Raw genomic sequence first — 23,587 nt, 5'->3', positions numbered from 1 at the left:
GGTTCTCCCAATTTGCTAAACTATAAATAAATGTTATCAATATCAAGCTATGGATTAACCCTGCAACCTTTTGATGATTTTTGTAACCTTCAGGACAAACAGCTCCAATATATTATCCATATTACTGGAAGCTCCTCCTTTCTGTAGTGTTTTGATGTTCCTTTGGCTCCTTGTGTCTTAATCCAAGGTATGTTTGCTAAATTTGTCTTTCACCGCTGATCTGACTGTTTCTCTGTTTTGGAACTACTCCGGTAGTTCCCCATTTCCAGTCACATATGGTGACTGGCAGCACGAACCGCAGGCCATCACCGCTGTGATCTTCATAGCTTGGTGCTCTGAATTCTGGGTTGGCGGATTCCTGGCTCCTTCAAGCACCTACATCTTCCTTCCAAATTGCCACTAGGAAGAGGTGAGGCAAGAAGGGAAACAAGCACATTTGAGTCAAACCTGCACGTGCCTAAAGTTAGCAACCTTTATAGTTCTTCATGTTGCCTAGGTCCTGATACTTCTCCTCTTCATGCTTAGAGTCCCAGGTATAACTGGGAAGAGAAAAGTCTTTGGAGTGCATCATGGATGGGAATGTGGACTGAGGCTGATAGTCTATATCAACAGAAAGCACAGAATGGGTCAGGCTGGGACCACAGTGGGTCATCCTGCCCAACCTGTCTACTCAAGCAGGGTCATCCCAGAGCACATTGCAGAGGATTGTGTCCAGATGGTTCCTGAGCATCTCCACTGAGGGAGACTCCACAACCTCTCTAGGCAATCTGTTAATCTGTTCAAGTGCTCCCAGAAATAGGGATTTTTTTTTTCTGTGAGAATTCTGTGTCTAAATATTCCTGCATGTAATCTCAACTTTGGTGGTTTTACTTGTTCCCAAGTGGCTTGGCATAGCTGAGATTAAGGTGGCCTTTTTACTGGATGATCTATACGACAGCCCTGCATCCCAAAGGATATTAACAAGAAGAGCGGATGGGCAAGGGCTAGGGAATGCTTGATGGCTCTATGCACGATTGCATTACAGAGTCTGAGATGGACAGTGCCTGCAAGTGAACACAGGCAGGGCAGAAGCTGCCTTGGGTTCGTGCCTGCTGGGCTGTGACATGAACTGGGTTTTCCTGTCTTGCAACATTTTTTGAAATGTCAAAAAATTTCTCATTCTGCATGGGACAAAGTGTACTCTTTTTGTTCCCCCCCACCCCGCACCGGTCCTGACCTTTACAGAGGTGCAGAGGCAGGGACTGCCTGGTGGGTTGGTGGGTGCATGGTGGGGCTGCCCTGTGGGGACTGGGGGCATGGGCGGGCTGGGGGCTGCCCCCTTGCCGGGAGTTCCCCATGGCCTCTGCCCTCTCTGCGTGCCCAGTGCCTGGCTGGGAGCCAGCGTGGCAGGAGCGGTGCCATTCCTGGAGCAATGCCAGCAGTGCACAGAATCACATTCACAGAATCGTTAGGGTTGAAAGGGACCTCTGGAGATCATCTGGTCCAACCCCTCTGACAAGGCAAGGTCACCTCCAGGTGGGTTTTCAGTGAATCCAGACTCCGTGACCTCCCTGGGCAGCCTGTTCCAGGTGCTCTGCTGCCCTCCACGTGAAGAAGTTCTTCCTCGTGTTGAGGTGGAACTATTTGTGTTTTAGTTTATGGCCATTGTTCGTCATCTTGTCACTAGGCACGACCAAAAAGAGTCTGGCACCATCCTCTTTGGCACCTGCCTTTGAGATATTTTTATATACCTTAATGAGATCCCCTCTCCGTCTTCTCTTCTCTGAACCAAACAGGCCTAGCTCTTTCAGTCTTTCCTCATGAGGGAGAAGCTCCAGACCCCTCATCATCTTTGTGGCCCTCTGCTGGACCCTCTCCAGTAGCTCCTTGTCTTTCTTGCCTAGAACTGCACACAGTACTGCAGATGTGGCCTCACTAGGGCCGAGTAGAGGGGGGGGATCACCCCCCTCGACCTGTTGGCCACACTATTCCTAACGCACCCAGGATACCATTGGGCCTCCCCACCACGAGGGTCCACTGCCGGCTCAGGGTCAACTTGTCATCCACTAAGACTCCCCAATCCTTCTCTGCATAGCTGCTCTCTGTTAGGTCAGGCCCCGCTCCGTACTGGTACCTGGGGTTATTCCTGCCCCGGTGCAGTACCCTACGCCTGCCCTTGTTGAACCTCGTTCGGTTTCTCTCCTCGAAGGAGAGTCCCCGCCGGAATTCCGTGCGCCCCCCGGTCGCCGTCGAGTGCGGGTGCGGGTGCCGGTGCCGGAGCCGCAGCACATCCGCCCGGCAGGTGTCAGTGTGGGCTGCGGGGCCGGGCGGGAGCGCCGCCTCCCCCCTTCCCCCGCTGCCTACCGCCCCCCCGCCGGCGGCCCCCGCGCCCGCCCGCCCGCCGGAGCCAGACTCGCTGCAGACAGGCGGCAGCCAGCGGGGCGGGCAGGGCGGGGGGAGGAGGAGGAGGAGAGGCTGGGGATGAGTTGGAGGCAGGCACAGCTTCAGCGCAGGGAGAGAGGCTGCCGGAGACAGGCAGGGGGAGGCGGCGAGGCGCTCCGGAGGAGGCCAGCGCGTCGCGGGGGCGAGCGGCGGGGGCCGGCGGGAGGTGAGTGCCGCCCGCCGCGGCGGGGACGGGGGCGGGCGGGGGGCGCCGCGGCGGAAAGTGCCGGAGAAAGTGCGGGGAGGCCCGAGTTGGAGGTCTGGGAGCCGGCGAGGGACGAGGCGGCGGCTGCCGGGGGGCTCCGGCGGCGCTCGGCCACCCTCCGTGCCGCGGGGAAGGGGGGGCAGCCCCGACCCCCCCCCGAGCCGCTGCCGGGGCCGGGCTGAGCGCGTCCCCCGCGGCACCGGAGGGGCAGGTGGGGGCGCCGGCCGGGGCGAGGGGCAGCGCTGACAGGTACCCCCGGGAGCGGGGGGGCAGCCGGGGAGCCCCGCTGCCGCCGTCCTGCTCCGCCTGGCCCGGGGAGCAGCCGGAGCGGCCGCCCGGAGGGGAGACCCCCGGCGCTCCGCAGCAGAGGCGGAGGCGAGCGGGGCGGCGGAGCCGCGGCGGCCGGCAGGGCGCTGGGGAACACGGAGTGCGCGGCACGTCCTCTCCGGCTGCTCCGAAGTGCATAGTGGAGCTCCGTCTGGCCGCTCGGCTCGGCTCGCCGCAGAGCTGGTGTCGCAGCTCGGGAGCAGCCCGGGAACGGGGGTCCTGCCCGGCTCCGGGGGTTGGGGGGAGCCTGGCGGAGATGCCCGGCCGAGGTGCGCGCCCAGTGCCAGGCGGGCAACTTTCACGGGAAGGCAGAGCAGCAGTGCGGCTGCCGGGCTCACGCACCAGTGACCTATATTTAACGAAGTGCCTTTTTTTTTTTTTCGTTAAAAAAAAAAAAAAAAGTTTATAAGCAGAAGTCTAGCTTTGCCTGCCTGTATCAGACGCCTGCCTGCATTGTTTGCATTGAATATGTGCATCACAAATTTTTGAATGGTGTGCCAGGTTTTCTCTCGTGTAGGTGGGTAGGTAGTTGTGCGTAGGCTACGGTTTGATGCTTGCTGAAGAGGCAAACGCACGGTTGTGTGTAGGTTTAAGTTCACTGAAGAACAAACAGGAAACAGGCAAAATGCAAAAGTAACTTCTGTTTTCTTAGGAGATCTTAACACCTAGAATGATACAGATTTTGGTGGGATTCAGAACCTTTTTGGAATAGCAAATAGTGGTTGTGCAAGAGAGCAGAAGTCTGGTGAATAATTTCATATGGTGTTAGAAATAGCATTTGGTGTTATAAAAGTTTGCTGATCTAAAACACGGGCATCTTCTCGCCAGGACGAAAAGCTCCTTTAAGAGGTTTGTCTGTGCTTCCAAACAAATAAAATTCCTGCATTAAAATGTTTGTGGACTGGAAAGGTGCACCATGTAGCACGTAGAGTCTGAAATGTCTGCAGCATTGTACATCTGAGACTAGCCAAAAAGGAAGAGAGTTTCTGCCAGTAAGAAAGCCTGAGGGGCAATTACTGGTAGTCATAGATGAGGTAAGAACATAGATGCTGTGTAAGTATGGGCAATGTTCCTTACTGGTCCTTCAACCAGTGTTGGTTAGACAAAACTTCTATTTTACCTTCCAATTTCATTTCTAGGATAATGTTTTGGGAAATATATTCCTTGGAATGATCCAGAGTTGTTGGAATAACATATGATGCACCGTTGAGTAGAATTAAATTACTGTGTGTGGTGCACACGTGTTTGGTTCCACTAATGAACATATAAATATTATGGCTTCGTGGCTATAAGGGGAAGTTTTGCTGCAAAACCAGTGCACTAGTGGGAAGCAGCCTAATCAACATCACATTAGCTGAGATAGTGATGATACATCTATATGTGTGCTGGTGTTGTAGCACCAGGTGTTAAGTTACTGTGATACATAAAGTGACCAACATGAGGAGAAATCAAATTGGAACGCGTCAACTATATGCCGTTATGTATAGACGTAGAAATGCACGTTTTTATGTAGCGGCATATTTAGTTTCCCCTCAGGTGTGTGAAGATCATGGTTGCATACACATAAGGCGTGTCAATATTCTCTAGTGAATTCAGGTTCCCTTGCGGGCCTAAACAGTGATCGGTGTGTAATGCAGGATGAGTGAACAGTGTGAGACAGTATATTTCAGACCATTGTTTTTTGTTAACTGAAACATTACAGGCACTAGGCAGCGTTTGACTGATGAAGTTTGAATTCAGTCTTCATCACCTTAGACTTGTTACAAGAAAACTTGTGGAAGTAGAAGGAAATTGAGATTAAAGGTTGAGGCACAGTTGCATTAAGTTTGGAAAGACTAAAATTATGGAGGAGTAGCTTAACCTAAGAATTTAGAACTAACCTGTCCCTTTGTTATTTTTAAGCAGGTTAAATGCTATTTGCATAGGACATTAAGGTGAGACTTGAAAAGATGAGTTGTTAGTTTTTTCTGCATTGAAGGTGCACTTCTGGGAGGGGGGGGAGGGGAGGAGGGGAAGTTTTCTGATTTTCTTGACCAAAATTTCTTTTTCTTGCCCAAAAGTTCTCTTTTTCACACTGCCCTGCAGTACTCTGTCTAGTGGCTGCTGCCCTTTTAACAAGAAATAGTTGCATGTCAAGTGACACCATCTGAAATAATTTGGAATACTTTCAGGATACGATGTGCCAGAGAGAAGTGAATGATTATTGAATTAATAGAGAAGTACCTTAAAAGTCATTTAATATAATCTCTAAGAGAAATGAAGTGCTAACAAGTGCATGTCTGCCCAACAGCCCTTGCATTAGGAGTCAAGGTTGTTGCATTCAACTTGTGAGTGGTCTTGGAAAAGTTTTTTTTTTCTGTCTGGTTTCTAATGGTTCAAAACAGCTCCCTGCAAGTGAATTGCCAGTTACGGAATGCAGATACTTCTAGGAGTTTAGAGATGAATTTTTCTGCAGATTGGTTCTGTGGTAACCGTGAAATTCTTCAATGGCACCAAGCTAGTATCAGCTGCTCGTTAAAGGCACTGATGCCAGAACAGTGGTGCATCAGTTGCTGGGAATCCAACCCTGTAGTGAAATGATTCATACATATACATTTTCTTTTCTCAGTTGACAGCTATTTTTAAGAATAGCCGTCTTGCCCAGAAGGTTGATATCTAAGCAAAGGCAGCCTAGATAGCTAAAAATTTCTTTCACACCAAACATAATCTTAGTACACTAAAACATTTAAATGGAATTGATTTTAATTGATTCTTGCTGAATCTCTGATGCTAATTGGTCATTATAAAAGGATCGTGGTGTTTTGGAGCTGGTATCAGGAAGTCAGCAATTTTTTGCGCAAACAAAGACGATGAGTTTGAAGTAAATGTCAGTTTGAAGCAATTTATAGTAACAATGGATAGTGATATCTGTAGGATAGCAGATTACCTGAATAACTTCTTAAAGAGCATCAGATTCTCTGGGTGTAGAAACCTGCAGAAACAGCCTCAAAATGACACATTTGTCCAGTGTACTTTAAATTTCTCTATGTGCTGCATGGGCAGAATATTCCAGTGAAGGAAAGCTGTGGACCTTTATTTTTTTTCCGTTGTGTTCTTCTGAACCTTGTATTTGAAAAATAAATTTGACTTCTTTCCTTTACAGAGAAGTTTTATTTGCGTATTTCTGAGACAGTCAGTTGAATAATAGTTACTGTAAGGGGACAGCAGTAGAAAGAATGCTTGCAGGTGAATAAGAGTGAGCACAACATTACAGTGTGTTCTTTATTTCATACTGGTAAAATGTCTCTGTATTCGTCATCTATATTTATTTAATATATGCGTTTCAGTAGCATATGCCTTGATTTAGCATATTTGGGATATGCTAAATGTAGATGCATTTCACTAAATACTTTTTCTCATTGTTTACTTAAGCAGTGGAAATTTTCGAGCACCCATATCATCGTTCATTATCACTCATCATAATAATGGGTAAATTTAATCTTCCTCATTAAGATTATTTTGGTCACAAGAGACAAGGGACTGAAAATGAATAATTTTCTTGATGTTGTACTGTGTCTGTGTTTTTCATATCTGCTGTTCTTTTCTCTAAAATCCTACTACAGACAACACTCTGACCTTTTAAACTGTGTTTGAGTGATCTTGCTCTACATCAGACTTTTCTTTCAGGTAGGGGACAGAAATTAAGAAGAATCTAAATGCATTTTTTCTTCTTATTGCCAGTGGAGAGCTTTTCTAGATTTGAAATAAGTTTTCCTTGTGCCAAATGATTGACTTTTCTGGAATAAAACCTCTCTAGGGTATACAAAAAGTCCTCTGGTTAATATACTGGCATTCCCAGAACCCACTAAAACTCAGGCAGGTTGCCAGACACCACTTAATGAGGATGCCGAATGTCTGGCACAAATCTGCATGAAAACCAGCAAAGAGGCTGGGGGTGGAAGTGCATGCGATGGGGAGAGGGCTGGGAAGGCGACACATCCACACCCATCATTTATTTTTAGTGTCTGCATTTTGCAGAGAAATGGATCAAAAATCCTTACCCCACAGGATTTTGAAAACTCACTGGGGGCAGGAGTCTGGGTCCTTCGAACTGAGGGAGCTGTGTTCTCATAGAAATGGGGTTTTATTAGGAAAGCAGTTTATGAGTTTGGGGGGTTAGTTTTTGAGGAGAGCATCAAAGAGGACGGGCAGTGATAGTGGTATTATGTTTTAGTATCTGCTAAAACTGAAAAGCACTTGAAAATGTTGTTAGACAATTTGGGGGACAATGGAAGTCAGTGGTTACCAGAATCCACACAGAAAGGCTGTTAAAAGTTACATGGCAGGGGTAAATAAACCACTACTGCTGGAACACTTTTGCTTAGTGTGGGCTCTGCCTGATGCCCTTGTGCTTATGTTTTGCTACATGTTAAGTAGAATTTCAGGTGTAATAGACTGGTGGCTAGATAACTGTGACAAGAATCAGTCACACACCAAAATGGGGGGCCACTAAAACCAGAATATATTGGTTTGTGTTGAATCAGATGTTTAGTGTTAGAAGTTGAATCTGACTGAGCAAAATTAGTTGTGTTCTGAACTGAACATTATTTCAGACTTTTAAGGGACGAACATTTTCAGCATTTTTCCCAGGCTTTAGTCTCTCCCAGCCAAAAAAACATTGATCCTCTGTAGACAAATTTATAAATAGACATTTGGTTGGTAGGCATGCCTGAAAATATTTTTTTTTAATCCAAAATAATTCTAATAGGTTTTTTTGCACATGGCTGAATTTGGAAACGTGTGTGCGTATTACTTGCTTTTCAGTACAGGTTTCAGTTGTGTGTTTTACCATTTTGGAAAACTCTTCCTCTCTGGAGAAATTTTACTCACTAGAATAGTGGTACGTACTTGATGAGTACTGTTGGGTAGTACTAAATGGAAACCCAGATGCTCCTATTTGATTTTGTTTGGTTTCACTAAGGTGAGTTGAAAAATGAAAATATTAAAGTCATTGGACTTCAGTGCTGGTTGCAGTGGATAAAAGGACAAGTGCATTTTGCCAGTTGCATGGGGATCTTTACAAAGTTTTACCTGTGTTGACACTGACTCTTGGCTGTCCATAGACAGGGAAAACAAATGATGAGAGTGGTGGACTGTGTACCCACTTCTCTAAATTAACATGTGTAGAAAAGATGCACTGCTCAAATGCTGCACGTGAGAATGGAGTGAGTTGATGAAGTGTCTATAGGAATGTGATTGTGCTTCCATCTCCTAGTGTTCTTCATTTCTTCCATGCTAAACACCTTTTTTTGTTGAAAACTGGTAATAAATCTGCTTCTGGATAAAGGTAGTCATGGTAGTGAACTTGTATTGCCTGTAAGAGATGAGTTTGGAGATTTTAATTCTTTTTTAATTCAGTATTTCATTTAGTTCCTATGTTCTTAAGTTGTAAAAGATGCATTGACCTTTGAGAAAGATGTGCTTTTTTACATATTTGTGTGATAAATATCTTGAGGTTTGTATGGTTCTGTCATAACCTTTGATCACTGAGTGTATTTCAGTTGTGATTTTAGAGGACGGTACAAAATTCTTTTAGAGTTTCTGTTAGGAACAAATGTTAATGCTTAATAAAAGAAGTTCTGGAATCTCTCCCACATTGAGAAGACACTGGAAAACAGTGTTTTCTTCAGGATAAACCCTGAAATTTACTCAGAATTCTAAAATAAGTGTTGACTCATATGCCTAGTATTATCTAGCATATGCCAGTATAAGACTACTGTGTTTTGTCTTTGATTTTCGTCAGTACTTGCATGCATCTTCAAACAGTACTCTGTTTTTTAAACACAAGTTGCACTCTTTTTGATTTCAAAGATTATTGGAAGGAAAACGTGATTCTTTTTTAATTACCTCTTTATGTTGTGTGGCTGAGCCTATTATTTTGGTTTCTCACACCTGTAACCTACTTGTTCTTCGTTTCATAGAGGGAAAGGAGGGGGCAGTCTGTGACTGAGATATGAAGCAATCTCTTTAACAGCCGCCTTCTTCCACTGAGACTTTCATGAAATTTTTACTGTGCATTAATTAAGAGTGATCCATTATTACTTTGGACTTGTAAACACCTTTAAACATTCCATTAGGTGTTAATGACACATGAAGCAAGAATTAATATGGATTTGTTAGTCCATCTAGTAGGGATGCACTTAGTATATGTAATCGCCTGAATGTAGCAGTGTTTCTTAAACTGTTGGGTGTAAATTGTATTGCTTCATTTTCTGCTTTTGCTTACCCATTAGTTATTGAGTCAAGTGATGCTAATTTGTAGAACGTATTTTGGACCACATTGTATAGAATGTCAGCTAGATGTTTGCCATAGTTTGCTTGGGATTTTTGTAAGACAAAAGTGAGTTCCTTGGGTTCTGCCCTATGGGTCAGAGTTAAGGAGCACAGCAGAAGGTGTGGGAGAGAAAATGTGAGGAACGCTTATAAATAACCTAACTTAGTCTCCATAGCTGTTGAAATGGTGCCTTCTGTGAAATACCAAATTGGTGTGTGTTCTGTTACGATTTCACCTCAGCGGTTGGCTGGTTTTGTAGGTTTTGCTTAACTAGTGCTAAGCAAAATTAAATGGAAAGTTTGTAAAAATGCATGCAGGTAAGATTCGGTACTCCTGAATTAAAGATTGCACCTGGTCATATAAAGCTCGACTTGGGCTAACTGATAGCCTCTGCTGGCCAGTGCAGCGGTATAGATGTTTTGTATTACAGAAGGTTTGCACTGACTAAAATTCCTCACCGAACTTACTTGGGTACTGGAGGTGAAGAGGAAAGGGATTTTATGAATATTTCCAACATAGATGTTTCCTGGTTTTTTGGCCCTCTCACATTCATCTTACTGTTTTAATAACTGTCCCAGCACGTTTTTAGAAACAGGTCATTTGAGATAAAGTTTTCGCAAGTGCACCATTTTCGCTTAAAATGTCTTAAAGTATGAGTTATCCTCATTTAATTGGGAAGCGTCTAACACGTGATCCGTCTAACCAATTAAAGCAGCTTGCATAATGTTGAATACAGGTACTATGTGGTGTCTACTTTTACATAGTTTATAATAATAATTTAAAAAAAAAAAGAGCTGCCATCTGTTGAACAAAAACACTGCCAGTGTTTGTCAAATGTGTGCTTTATCTGACCTGTTCTACTTAGCACCTTATGGCAAAGCTTTCTCATAAAAGCATTCTACAAATATTTTTATTCTTACAGTGCCTTATTGGATTGATAACAACAGTGATATAAGTTTTTAGTGTAGGGAGTAATGTACCAAGGATTAGAGAGATAAACCTCTCTTTAGTTGCAAGAGGAAGTCACCTGCAGTTAATACAGAGAGGAGAATTCTAACTCGCAGCTGTAGGTGAAAATCACTGTTCTGTTCTAATGATCTCTGCAGCCTTTTGATGGAAGCAGCTGGAATAAGGTAAATTTTCTACAGCAAAAGGCTCCAATAATCTATGTAGACTGGTCTCCTTTTTCTTGTGGATGGTGGCCAGGCAAGTAGATAAATTTCAAGAAATAAATATCATAGTGCTGATCTGTGTTATTGCTGATAATGCATAGTAACGAGTTCAGAAGTGTCTGGTTATTGATTCTTAATTTTGTTTGAAAATTACATAAAAGCATAGTAGACTAAAAGGAATTAAAAGAAGTACAGAGAGGAATAAGAGGGCCTCTGTAGAGTAGGAGTTAGGTGTGTAAGGTATTCTGAAAGTGTCTTTTGAAATGCTGAGTCTCTCTTCAGTTGAATATGCAACCAACAACAGACTCTGCCTTTTCCAATTCCCTGTTTTCCCCTGGGTATTATTAGAGATTGGTGGTAAAAGCCTTTCATCATGTCTGCATGGAGACACCAGAGCAAATCACATGAAGTGTTGAGTCAGGACGTATATATTGAAGTATGTTAAACTTGTGTGTGAATACCCTGTTGAATATAGAACAGCCTTATATATTTAGCTTGAATCAATCAGAGGTCATTTTATATCTGATGGAGAACATAATTTAGAACATAAGTTAAATTACAGTGATCTAAAACCATCTGTGAATGAATGAGAGGCTCTTGACATAGATGTTTACTGTGTTGTAACTTCAGGGTTTTTTACTGTACTTGATTTATCGCAGCTTTCCTCCACCTCACTTGTTATTGATCAGTTATTGATCAGTTTTCATGATGCTGCATTAAGAGGCACCTTTGGATGGAGCTAATTGCAAACTTTCAAGTGAACCTAATTTATTCAGAAAATGGCAGTTCATTGAAATTGGGATGTTTCTTTGCAAATATTTTAGATCTGACAAGCTTTGAAATCAAAATAAGACACAGCCTCTCTTCGATTCCTGGTAAACTTGTTTTGGCCAGAGGCCTGGTGTTCTCAGGCTTCCTGTCATAGAGCTAAAGTGCCAAGGATCCCACTTTATGACCAGGGATGCTATGATTCTAGGAACATGTGGTTTCACTGGATAGCCTGCAAGAGAAGTGTGCTGCAAAGTCATGGGCTGAAGAAATCCATGTGGACTCACTTCATATTTGGGGACCTGCAGTCGTCCTATATATCTACCATCTGAAACTGTCGGTCTTTTAAAGATTAAGGAAAAAAAAAAGTTCTATTTGACAGTTTTAAAATTGAAGCCTTCAGTTGGTAGGAAATTAGGAGTTTTATGGCATTTGTCTGCTTTGAGACAGATTAATAATATTGGAGAATATCTTGCAGCCCAGAAACCGTCTGGTTCTAGTCAGAGCTGTGTTTTATTATGCTTTTGTGGATGCCAGTTAATATCTCTCTTTCCCTTTTTTTTTTTTTTTTTTTTTTTTTCAATCTGGAGTTCATCTGATGGATTATTTCAGGGAAAACCAAACCTCTGTTGCCTAAAGTCTTTGATTTACCCTTTGTCATGTCAACCCTGACCACAGAGGTTTGCAAGTTGCAGTTCCCTGTGTCTTGCATTGGAAGACTTACATGAAGGAAAGAATATCCTGAAGCTTTCATATGCCAACACATTAAAATGAACAGTGAAGCATATATTCTTCAGGGTTCTGAGAAAGAGGGGAGGTAGTATTCATCTGTTTTCCTGTTTTGTCCAGCTGAACATACCTCCCAGAGGGAGCTGTGCTGCAGAGAAGAGGAACTGTCCAGTTGAAGTAGTTGCAGATGCAGGTTACATAGGTAGAAATTCTATTCTGCCTGCACTCTTTTGTAAGTGACTCTTACAAAATTGAGAGTTTTCCTGGACATTCCTCTTGAGCTTCATGGTGGGATGGAGGTAGAGATTAGGAAAAGGCTACCCTTGTCTCTTTATTTATAGGTGTTCTATTTTTATAAGACAGTTCAAGGGTTACTGTATTCACTGTGTCACGAAAACCTTCTGAACTTTCAATTGGTCAAGAAGATAAAAGCCAGACTAAAAGCTGTGAAGGAAAAGTTGGGAGAAAATCTGATTACAATACATTGAAATTACTTTATGGTTGAAGATACTGAAAGCACAGCTTTCCATTAAAAAAAAAAAAGAGACAAATTAATTATGCTGTATTAGCTATTGTACATTTAGCTGATTCTTCCAAGATATTTGCATGCTTGTTAAGGTTATGGCCACTGCAGTAGAGAGAGATAAATTTTAGCAGCTTAAGCATCTCCCCAGTCATGAATGTAGAGAATACCTGATGTATTCCCAGAATCAGTGAGTTGATTTGGTTTTGAAATTGAAAAGTTTTGCCACAGAGTTATAATAGTAAGATGTAATGTTCTGGGTTTAGATAGTGTAGCAGATATTAGAGATGACAAAATATGTAGCAAGTCCTCTTCCTGACACCTTGAATCTTACATTTGGTTGAGTTAAGGAGTAAAATTCTTAGTGGATGCTAAGGATAGTCTCTTTTTACAGTGTAAAAGTGTCAAAAGAGTATTTTTTCCTTTTTCTGACCTTGATGGGTAAAATATGCCGTGGTACCCCTATGTACTTGAGATGTTCTCAGGTGTCCCTGACACCAAAACAAATGCTGTGTGCAGCTGGTTCTGTTATCTCCCAATCTCCCACATATTTCTGCTGGTTTTCCTGTCGCTGCTGTGGCTAGACTTCTCTCTCTCTCTTTTTTTTTTTTTTTTTTTACCTTTGGGTAGTCCTTCAGGATACAGACATATCTGTAATGTCTAAATGGCTTCCTCTTCTTGCCTTTCCCCTTCCATCCCAAGCAAGAAATTCCAGATGGAAGCTCTTTGGTGTCGTTAACAGCTGTACAGCAGATAATTTTTTGCATCCTTAGAGCTGTAATATATGTAACTCCATACATGTAGTTATGATATACATTTACATTAAGGATCTTCTGGTATTGTAAGTTTCCTCAAGGCACTTCTAATCATTCTTGATACAGCATTTTGCCCTATTTTCTATTACTGGTTAGAAATAGCTTCTTTCAACATAAAGAAGTTAAGATATTCTGTTGTAAATTTGATTTTTAGGAAGCCTGAATATTTTAGAGTCCTGTGTTGTGATTCAAAAATTGTGCTCCGTTCTTTCATCTCTAGGATTTATAATAAGGTGTCAGCAGTGATCTAGTCCATCTGGGAGCTTGCATCAATGCTTGGGAGAGCCATATGTGTCTGCCTCAAACAAGGCTATAGAAAAGTGTTCCACTAGCAACCAAGATGTCATCCATCTGCTAGACAATCCTGTAGCTAGTTAGCTTAATGACGTATTTATTTGACTAGATGTTTCTGCGTAGCAGACTCCAGCTTTTCTCCCTGTTCAAATTAATACCAAAACCTCCGTTCTCTGGAGAAAAAAAAACAAAACAACACAACTGCCCATTCTGAAGAACATCAGGATGTTTGAGGCTTGATGGATTTCGTCTGTGTATCTGCCTCAGGATGTTGCACTCCCAAATTCCGAGCGAGCACATTGTTAGGAGATGGCTCCAACCTTCCTGTGCGGGGAGCCCCTGTGGCGCAGGTGTCTGGTGGCAGGAGGGATCAGCGAGGCCTGGGTGACCTTAGATGTGTGTAGAAATCCAATCATGCTGCTACTACTTTAGGGTATTAATTTAGCACATGGAGCTGTGCGAGGATTTCCTCCTGCAGCGGTCAGAGCTGGAATTGTCATAGTAAACATTTTGCCCCGCTAGACAGAATAAACCCAGTGATTATTTCACTGGGTGACTTTAACAGAAGTGTTTGTTCAAGATGAAGCGGTTTACAGGCTTCAGCATGCATGGTCTAGACGTTTGTATTCTCAGATGGCCCTGCAAAGTCAGAGCTCCAGGAAATGTGCTGGAAATATACTGTGGGAAGACCAACTCTGTAAACTTTGGATGCTCTGCATTCTTAGTGCGGTACAAGAGAACACATTACAGCTGACTGTCATTGATTTCTTATTTTTCCAGACACTGTCCTACTGTTTTATTTTTTTTTGTAGTCCAGAGAGGCCAAGTTACTGTTGCAAATTCTAGTCTGATCTGATTTCTAATCTGTCGATGAGTCAGAGTTGAGTTGAGAAGGAGACAAGACAACAGGAGAAATGCAAATTTAGATGAGAAGAATGTTTTATGTTAATGGCAGTTATATTAACCTGTGTTGAGGCAATCTGGTGAATTTAATGTGGAAGAATGCATATGTGTATTCAGACCACTCTAGAATCAGATCCGTCAGTAAGTCTTCATCCGTGTCTTGTAAGGGAGTTTACATTCAGCTTCACATTGGTTTCACTGGGAATAGAGAGAACTGTCACAGCCTTTTCTGGATGCGGCTGTTTGTGATTGAGGCCAACACGGTGCTATCTACTGAGTTTGGTAAATTTTACCTGACAGATGTTGTTAAAAAAGTAGCAGGCATGGATAGAAATACTTAGTGAACTTCAAGGGGGAATAAAACCCAACAGTAGTCAATGGCAGTCCTAAATAAGGCTTAAGAACAGATCCTAAATGAGGCACAGAAAAAAATTTGCTTTCTTGGCTGTACACTAGAGGCCTCTCTTCTTACAGGTGTAAAACTTTTTTTTTTTTTTCTTTTTTTTCTGTGAGCAGCATAAAAGCAGTTCTAAACTGAAAAAGTAGGTGAAAGTAAAATCAGGACAATTCCATGGAGGAGAGTAGAGATTGAAGAGGTGAACTGTACTCACTCTTTCTTCATCTTCTAATGCTACAAAGAGAATAATTCAGGTCAGAAGGAACCTTCTGGAGTTCTTGTCCAACCTGTGGTAATAGGACTAAGGCTTTCCTGAAGAAATACTTTTGAATCTAGAAATTGTTATTTAGATCTTAATATTCAGAACTCGATTTTTTTTTTTCATATGTTTTGAATTGCTTGTGTTTGGGCAGAAGTGCAGCAAAGGTCAAGTAGAAGAAATTAAAGTATGAAAAAAGAGAACTTAATTCTAAAGGTATTAAGTAAATGCCAAAAAAGAGCAAAATTAACGCAAACTCTAATTGTGTGGGAAGGAGTGACCATCTCATGAATATCTGAAAACTGTTGCATGTGTTTAAAGTAAGCAACACTTTTTATTTCCTTGAGATGTTGTAGATAATTGGTAAAGAATGTTGCTGTTTACCTTTTGAGAAGGGAAAGAGATGGCAATTCTTCACTGATATGAACTTACATATATTTATTTGTGTTCCTTTTGTCTCAGGGCTACTTGTTAGATAAAATAAAAGCAAAGCATCCACATCACCTTATAACAACATAGAAGTCCTCTTAGAGGTAACTCTCTCAGATAAAAATAACTTTGAGTAGGCTTTTGGAGAGAAAGGAATTTTACGTCTTGCTGAAAATCTTACAGGATCAAAACTTGATTGTTTTAAAACACAATGAAAACAGCATTTTTGTACTTTTCCACAAAAATTACATTTGCATTGGATCAATATGGTCTTTAGTCTTGTATGATATCATGCAAAATAAAATTTAAAAAAACCCAGAAGTCATAAAGCTATGAAATATTGTAGTTTCTGCCTCTTCAGTTTTTATTTTACTATTGGTGTCATCAAAAGGGTAATTTGCAGGAAATATTTCTGGTTTGATGCATTGGATTTTCTGATGGAATTGGATTTTCTGATGGAAAACAGATCCACAGGAGTATTTCTAATTAGAACTGATAACTTCTGGTTTGGGAGCTTTGCTTTTTGTTATTCAATTACATTTATTTGTTTGGGGTTTTTTCAAGTTCCTTTACTTTCTTTCTGTTTCCACTGCAAATTTGGAACTTGATTAGGGAGGTTGTAAAAACTCTGTTGCTTTGAAGATTTGTTCTGTTCTATTGTTTCATTCTCTTAGTGTTTTTTTTACTATGTAAGAGAATATATTAATGTATGGAAGAAGATGGAGCATCACCCTGGTTGATCTCAGCTGCTGGATATGCTTTGTCTGACTCGACAGCTAGCAATATTAATCTTCTTTATTTCTTACATGTACAGATACCGTGCAAGACCTTAATTATTTTTTTTATAATCTCCTACTGCTGATTTCCCAGTCCTGTTTACCTGCTGTAGTTTAACGCTGTGTAGTTTAATGCTTCCTACAAATGGAAGGAGATTTATACAGAGTCATTGTGAACCCACTTTATGTTTCTGTTCACTTAAAATTGAGGCTAATAGTAAACCAAATGAGGGTTTGCTTCTAAAGTTTGTAGCACTGCCTATGTCGGTTCTTTGTCCCGTTGGCAAGTGTTTTCCTTCTTCCGTTGCTTCATATGTGTGGATGAGTATGTTTTTCCTGTCCAGTGATACAGAAGTTGCTGTCTTGCAAAAGAAGATTATGTGCTTGACATCTACTGAAGTAATTAACATAAAACTAGGCTGTCTTGTCCAATTTAGTTTTTGTATGCTAAGACAGCGTTTTAACACGCAATGATAAAAAATAAAGGGGATGCAGGAGGGTGGTATATCTCCCTGGAATAATTTTTGCAATGCTTATTGCTTTGATCTCACAGTCATAGTTTTAAGTCCTTGTCTTTGGATATTCAGAATAGGGTTAAAAAAGAGATGAACGATATTTGACTTGGGAAAGTCCTTATTCTGAGTGGTTTCTATTTGGCTCTATTTTGTGTTATAGCCTTTAAGCTACTTAAATTAAAAGAAAAAGACTTAGAAAATAAGTCAAAAAGAGTGTCTTTGACTTTTGCCTTGACAGCTTGAACATGTGATAGACCTGAATGGTGTAAAAGCCAACAGGCTCATTTCAACATTGATTATCGGTGGCTAAATGTTGAATACACAATTAAGGATGGACACAATGTCCAGTGGATGGACATAATGTGCTTTAATAGAAGGAACAACCTGAAGTGAGTTGTCACATCAAAGTCTGACACACTAGAAATGGTAAATGATACCAAAACACTGACTTTATTTTCACGTACCTGCTATTTAGGTCTGCCAAAGCAATTAGCCACCTTTTACATTTCTTTTTAGCTGTCTGATTGCTGGCACAGTATAATTTTTTTGTTCGAGGTTTTTCATATCAAAGTAAATTACATGCTACAGGGTGCATTTGTTTTGTGAGTGTCACTTTACAGTCAAAACCTTATATACCGCTGGAAAAACACGTCATGTTGTAATTAGGTATGTCTGTGTTCACCAAAACTGTGTCAGAATGTAAAACCATCAGATTAATTAGAGTTTGATTAAAGTGGCACAAGTGTTATTGTGCAGTCTCCTTTGTACTGGTTTTGTGCCTATGCTGTGAACACTGTATTCCCTTTATAGTGTCAAATGGTCCTGCAAAGAGCTGGCCATGGAATATTTTTTTTTAATTTTTTTGTAATTGAGAATAAGTGTTGAGCAATTATTCATGTTAATGCCTGTCTGAAAACATTGCTTTATCTGTTAATGTTAAATAAAAAAGTTACTGATGTTATTCATGCTTTCCATCTTCTCTTTAGATAACCTGTAAAAGGTAAATGGTAAAAATACAATATCCTATGTAATTGAAAGTTTACTGATAAAATGGGGTAGAATAATACAGATAATGCAAAACCCAAACATGCTTATAATGCTTACAAATATGTTAATTAGCATATAGAAAACTTGAAATGAAAGTTCATAGATGTTTGAAATCCAGTATGAACTGCAGCAAGCATGTAAAAAAAAAATCCCAACAACATTGCAGAGGCTTCTAATTAAAAAAAAAAAAAAAAAAAAAGGTTGATCTTTTTGCATGAGCAGTGTGAGATTCATGCTATTTCAAGTGTTTTAGGAAGGAATAAGACTCTATTTCCTGTCCATGCATTAGTTAATTAAACTCGCTGGTGTAGAATATCATCTGCCAGAACCACCACGATGACTTCTAGATCTTCTGGTCACTGTTACTTTAATTTTCCTCTCACTGCTGTTCAGGCTACTTCTCAATCCATTTCCACATATTTTGGGAATGTTAGCTTAGTAAGAGTTTCCTGGGTGCCAGGTCTGAATTTGACTTTGTGAATATTCATGTAGCCTTCTGGAGTGGGTCACTTACAGACTCTCTAAGGGATGTAGAGCTCATACCATCCTGCCAGTGCAAGAAATGTTGCCGTGATGGCTGAAAAGTGGCAAACTTTGCCACCTGTTTGTCACCAACTTTGCTCTCACTTTCATTGAAAACTGCGAAGGGGGTCAGACATGAATTGTTAACAGGCAGTGCTGCTTATTTCACTGCAAGAGAATAGTTTGGTCCCGTGGTTTGAATTCTACATTAAAAAAAAACCCCCAGAACATAAAACTTCCCAATAACCTTTTCCTGTCCCCAAGTCCAAGTTAACAGTTGTCATGAAAATGGGGGAAGTGGAAGAGATGGAAGTTTGATTATCAACCAATACACAGTGAAGTGTTTTCCCTGATCAGTACTTTTTAGGTATTTTAATTTTTTACAATACATAATTTTCCTCTCTCCCCAGTTCTTTTCAACTTAACAGATGATTGAACTTAAATTAAGTAATTCCTAGGTATGATTTTCAGGGAAGCAAATTTACTGATCCTAACTGCAGGAGTCCTGTGCTGATATTGATGACTGGGTGTATTAATTGGCAAGAGTACTGTTCTCAAGTGAGGTTATAACCAAGAAAATGTGTTGACTACTCTCAGTACGAATTCTCCTTTTATACCCAAGTCTGTGTTTGTAACTGAAAGTGTGGGATATATTCAAATTTGAACTTCTGTTCATGTCTGTGAAGGGGGAAATGTCCTTATGTTTTATGTGACTGCATATTGTGTCTGTGCAAATATAAGTCTTCTCGAAGTGAGGAGAGTTATTGAACACATCAAGATTTGCTCTGTAGAAAGCTTTAGGAATGCTCATCTTGGTATTTTATGATTTCTGGTGTGTGTAAGAAAAAAAAGCTGCTCTAACTTAAGGTTAGTAGATTGTGTAGAAGAATCCCAGCAGCTACATGGTCTTTTGATTGTCACTATTTGAAAGGGAAACGTTAGCAGTGTAATTTTAGCAGTGCTCACAGATCTGTGGTGTTTTTCTTATATTTTATGCCAGATATAGAAAAAGATTAATTTGCTTTCAGGAGGAAAGAGTCTTCTCTTCTAAAACCAGGACCATAGGGACATTAATACAATGTGGCAATATTGTTCATTGCTCAAGTTTAGGAATTGGTATATTGTGAGCATTTAAGAATCTTGTTTTATTGTTAGGCATCAAAAAGTGCATTGTTTAAAGTTGAAATTTTGAATTTTTGTATGATGTTCACAATATGTTATTAAAAATACCGAGAGAAGCAATGACTTTTAACAATAAAAAAAGGAAAAATGTATTATTTAAGTCTTAATATGAAATGATAATTAAAAACAACAACTCAGGCGACTTTAACCTTCCTCATGATGTGTAGGGTTCAACCTGTGGTTAGAAGGAAATATAGAAACTTAAAGGAAAAGAAACATTTCTGAATGGATTATCGCTGGCCCTGTTTAATGCAAAGAAGTGATTGGTTCAGAAATTAGAGAGGTTACTTTGCCACATGTTGAAAATAACCTGTGAGATAAAAATAAAAGCACAGTACTTAAAGAGTAGAGGCCAGAAGATTTAATCCAGAAGATTTAAATCTTACAAACGCGTGTCTGATGCCTTCACTGAGCTGAGGAGCTGTTCCAATATAGGTATGCAGGCAGTATATCCCTGGAAATGCAAATTTGACAAAATGCCTGTTGTCCAAGAGGACTGTTTCCAATTTGCCAGACAACTTCCCGACGTATCCCTCAGGATGGCAGATACGGAGGAGATTATTTGTGCACTGATGTTCTGTTCTTCCCTTCCCTTCTCTTCTCTTCTCTACTTGCCTTGCCTTCTCTACTGAGTTTTCCTGCCAGTGAGCTATTCTGGTTCCCTGCAAACTGAGTTAACAAGAGCTAATATTGGTACTTTCAGGTAGTTTATTCCCATCTGATTTTGCAACAAAATAAATGTTCTCACTAAATACTGTAAGTATTTATGAAGCATTCCATCAGAGGGGAAAGATTGCATCTGAGGTTGGGGTTTAGGATATACAGTTGCTTTCTCTTAGGTTAAAACAAGTGTCTATTTAGAGAGACAAGGAGATAAAAGGCAGAAGATGACTGCGTAGGGGAGCTGTATGTGCTTGGATACATACATTATATATAAAGAAAAAAATTAGTCACGTGGATCTTGAAAGTCAAGTGACTAATGCTGTCTGACTCTAAATCCTTTAGAGTATTCTGTGCACAGTTACCCTTGAATATCCTTACCTCTGTACTCTTCTGTTCTCCTGTGCTGAGTGAATACCAGTCAGGTGGGAAAAATGCTTTGGGCAGTCTGTTAAGATGTTGTTTCAACCTGTAGCTCATGTAGACCTCAAGGTGATTAGTGAAAGGAAACACATTACATCTGCCTTCCAAGGAGATGTGTGTTGTTTTGTCTGTATACATGCGAACAGTCACACAGTGAAGAGTCTGAGCCTGGGATTAATAAGAGGATATAACATTATTTCATTATGTTGGTCTACTGTGTTTGTTCGTTTTCATTAATACAAAACACTTATTTTGAGGGAAAAATAGAGTGTAAGAAAAGTAGATGTAATTCTGAAGTACTAGGTTTTACAAAAGCTAACCTACATATTGTCAGGCTTTCCCAGTGGTGACTTGTGGACATATAAAACCTTGTGAGTTATAGATCTTGGGTGTGACTCGTTACAATATGTTTATTGCTATCATACTTACATCACATAGTCAAATAAAAAAAAAAAGAAGTGTAAGTGTCTGTTCCGTTTCTCTCTTGATATCAGGCTTGACCTAATTTTGGGAGCATATTCCTTTTTTCCTTGCACTTCTTCATGGGATATGTTTGGCACCTAACTGTTGTGTTCCTTTGACTTCCATTTCTCTGGTAACACACATTCATTGCATTATGATGTTTTTGGGGCGTTTTTCCAGTAGATATCTCTGATATGTAAAAGATATCTCTGATACGTAAAATCCAGTTTTTGTCTATTGAAACGTGTACTTTCTTCAGTTATGTTACACATATCATACTGTACTTTGGAGTGGCCATTGTAGTCAGGTATTGCACAGAAGTCCAGTAGGGCAGCAGATCTTGTGTAAGATGGATTGCTCCTTGAATCTTTCCTGGTTTTCTACTAGGCAGATCATTCAGAAATAGCCAGTCTCCTTGGTTTGATTGCCATTGTTCTGGTGGCAGTCTGACCCTGCCCTCAGGGAATACTCTAATTTCCTGGCTATAGACATGGCCAATCTGGTGAACTTTTGATATTGACTGTGACATTTTACTGACAGTTAAAGCATTTTTGTAGAAGAGGAACTGTTGTCTTGACAACTAAACTCCAGCTAATAATAGATAAGTAAAGAAACCAAAAGTCCAAATATATCATAATTCTTACAAAATTCAAGCTTATTCTTGACTCTAAAAGCTGATCTCAACACAAATGTGTTTATATTTTAGATCTGTAGCATAAAGAACTCAGACTTCACTGTTGCACAATAGTTTACCGTAGAGTTCAGCTGTATCTGTTTTAAGATGCTTGTTTTTTCTGTGATAAAATATCTTTTTTATGCTAGTTTGCTGCAAAGAAGACTCTTTATTTGCCCTGTAATGGTTCTTACGTTTCAGTGAATTAATAATTTTGAAGGTGCATTGCAGTTTGGGAATCATCATGTCAATCCAATGTACTGTATATACAGCTTCAGAAGAACCCTGGCTTTCACTTGATGAGCCAAGAATTTGGACTCATTGTGATTTGTATCCTCCACTAGAGGATTAATAATTTCTTCTTCCTCCCCCACTTACTCTCTGAAAAATTTTAAAGTTCAATTTCCAATATGATTTGTTTTCTTGTTGAAAGTTAATAGAGTAAAAGCAATGGCATGTGTGACAGTTGCAAACATTGGAAAAACTGTTTATATGTTTCATTTTACTATTTCACTTTAGTTGGTTTTTTTTCATTGAGCCCATTCCAGTTCTTTTTAAGATAAAAGGCACTTGCCTAGTCTTCATTAGCTTTCACTTAGTGTGTAGTAACAAGTGCTTATATGCAACAGTACATGAGCAATATACAAACTTTTATTAAATAGAATATTAGATTTTTATCTATATTTGTTCCTTTTTTTTTTCTTTCTCCAGAAGAACCAGATAACTCCTCATAAGTCATTTCTGCTGTGCTAATCCTTCTTCCCAGAGCAGTGTGACTAGACCTTAAAATATGGACTTAAGTTCTGATCCTCATTCTTAGGAGGAACAGCAGCTCTGGCTCAGCATTAAGTTGTTCCTCTGCATATAGAGTGCTTTAGAAGAGGTAGCATGAAGAATTTATAGCAGAAATCACATGTAAACATCATGTTCAGTTAAGGCACAAAAACTCAGGAAGACTCTTAAGTTACCTGAAGAACTTACCTGGATCGGAGAGAAAGGACTGTTAAATTGCAATAAAAACTTCCTCTGTGGGACTGCGTTTTGGAGTGGGAGTTAGTGTAAACGAGTTTGGACAAGCTCACTTGTTGTGGTTCCATCTGTGGTTTTAAAAGAAAGATTTAATAGTGAGATCTATTTTTTAAAAAAAAAAGTTTGTGAAAGAAAGGACATTGTATTTAAAATCACATATGCCGGTAACATTACTCCTCTGCTGGAGCTGTGAGAGATGAGCTCTGAGAGAGTCCCTTTTATTACTAAATGGCATTGTTTAGAGATACATCATTCATTTTGTTTGAACAGTTGTAAAAGCGTGGATTTAACAGGAGTTAAGAGGAACATTAATGAAGTTAATTCACTTAAATAGAACTTTTCATCTTTTTTTTTTTTTGTTTTTTTGTAGGGGATTCTTTGGACTGTCATGATACATAAGACCTTAATGTCTTAATGAAAATAACTAGGTTGTATGGACAAAGAACTTAAGTCTTCTACTTTATTTTAAGTCTTATACTTTATTTTATATGCCTTTGAGACTAGTATCAATCAGCTTGAGAGAATACTTTTCAGATAAAAGGTGTCTGTGGTGTTTAACTGCACAAAATACTTCCTAGTGATCTTCAGGAGAAACAAAATGCAAAAATAAACACTGTTAAGTAAAAATTATTATAGAGAGGAAAATTATATGCTCAAATTATAACAGACTGAGAATCCGAGTAGCTGAGGTTTCCTGTTGTTTTTAGTTAGGTAAGGCTATTCCAGTTGTTCGTAACTTTCTC

General features: G+C 40.2%; 1 protein-coding gene across 1 annotated transcript in view; it reads left to right on the top strand.

Moving 5' to 3' along the window:
- The first annotated feature begins 2,569 nt into the window (after positions 1–2,569).
- Positions 2,570–23,587, top strand: part of LDLRAD4 (low density lipoprotein receptor class A domain containing 4) — a 276,972-nt gene continuing 255,954 nt past the window's right edge. The window contains exon 1 of the mRNA XM_027885364.1: positions 2,570–2,587. The gene's annotated coding sequence lies outside the window, so the exon portion shown is untranslated. The remainder of the gene's footprint in view (positions 2,588–23,587) is intronic.

The sequence above is a fragment of the Empidonax traillii genome, unplaced genomic scaffold (genome assembly GCF_003031625.1).
Source record: "Empidonax traillii isolate 1590-97213 ecotype Southwest subspecies unplaced genomic scaffold, ASM303162v1 scaffold165:size1224784, whole genome shotgun sequence".
In the NCBI taxonomy this organism is placed as follows: domain Eukaryota; kingdom Metazoa; phylum Chordata; class Aves; order Passeriformes; family Tyrannidae; genus Empidonax; species Empidonax traillii.
Note: the sequence above shows the minus strand (reverse complement) of the source record. Positions and strands in the feature narration are given on the sequence as shown.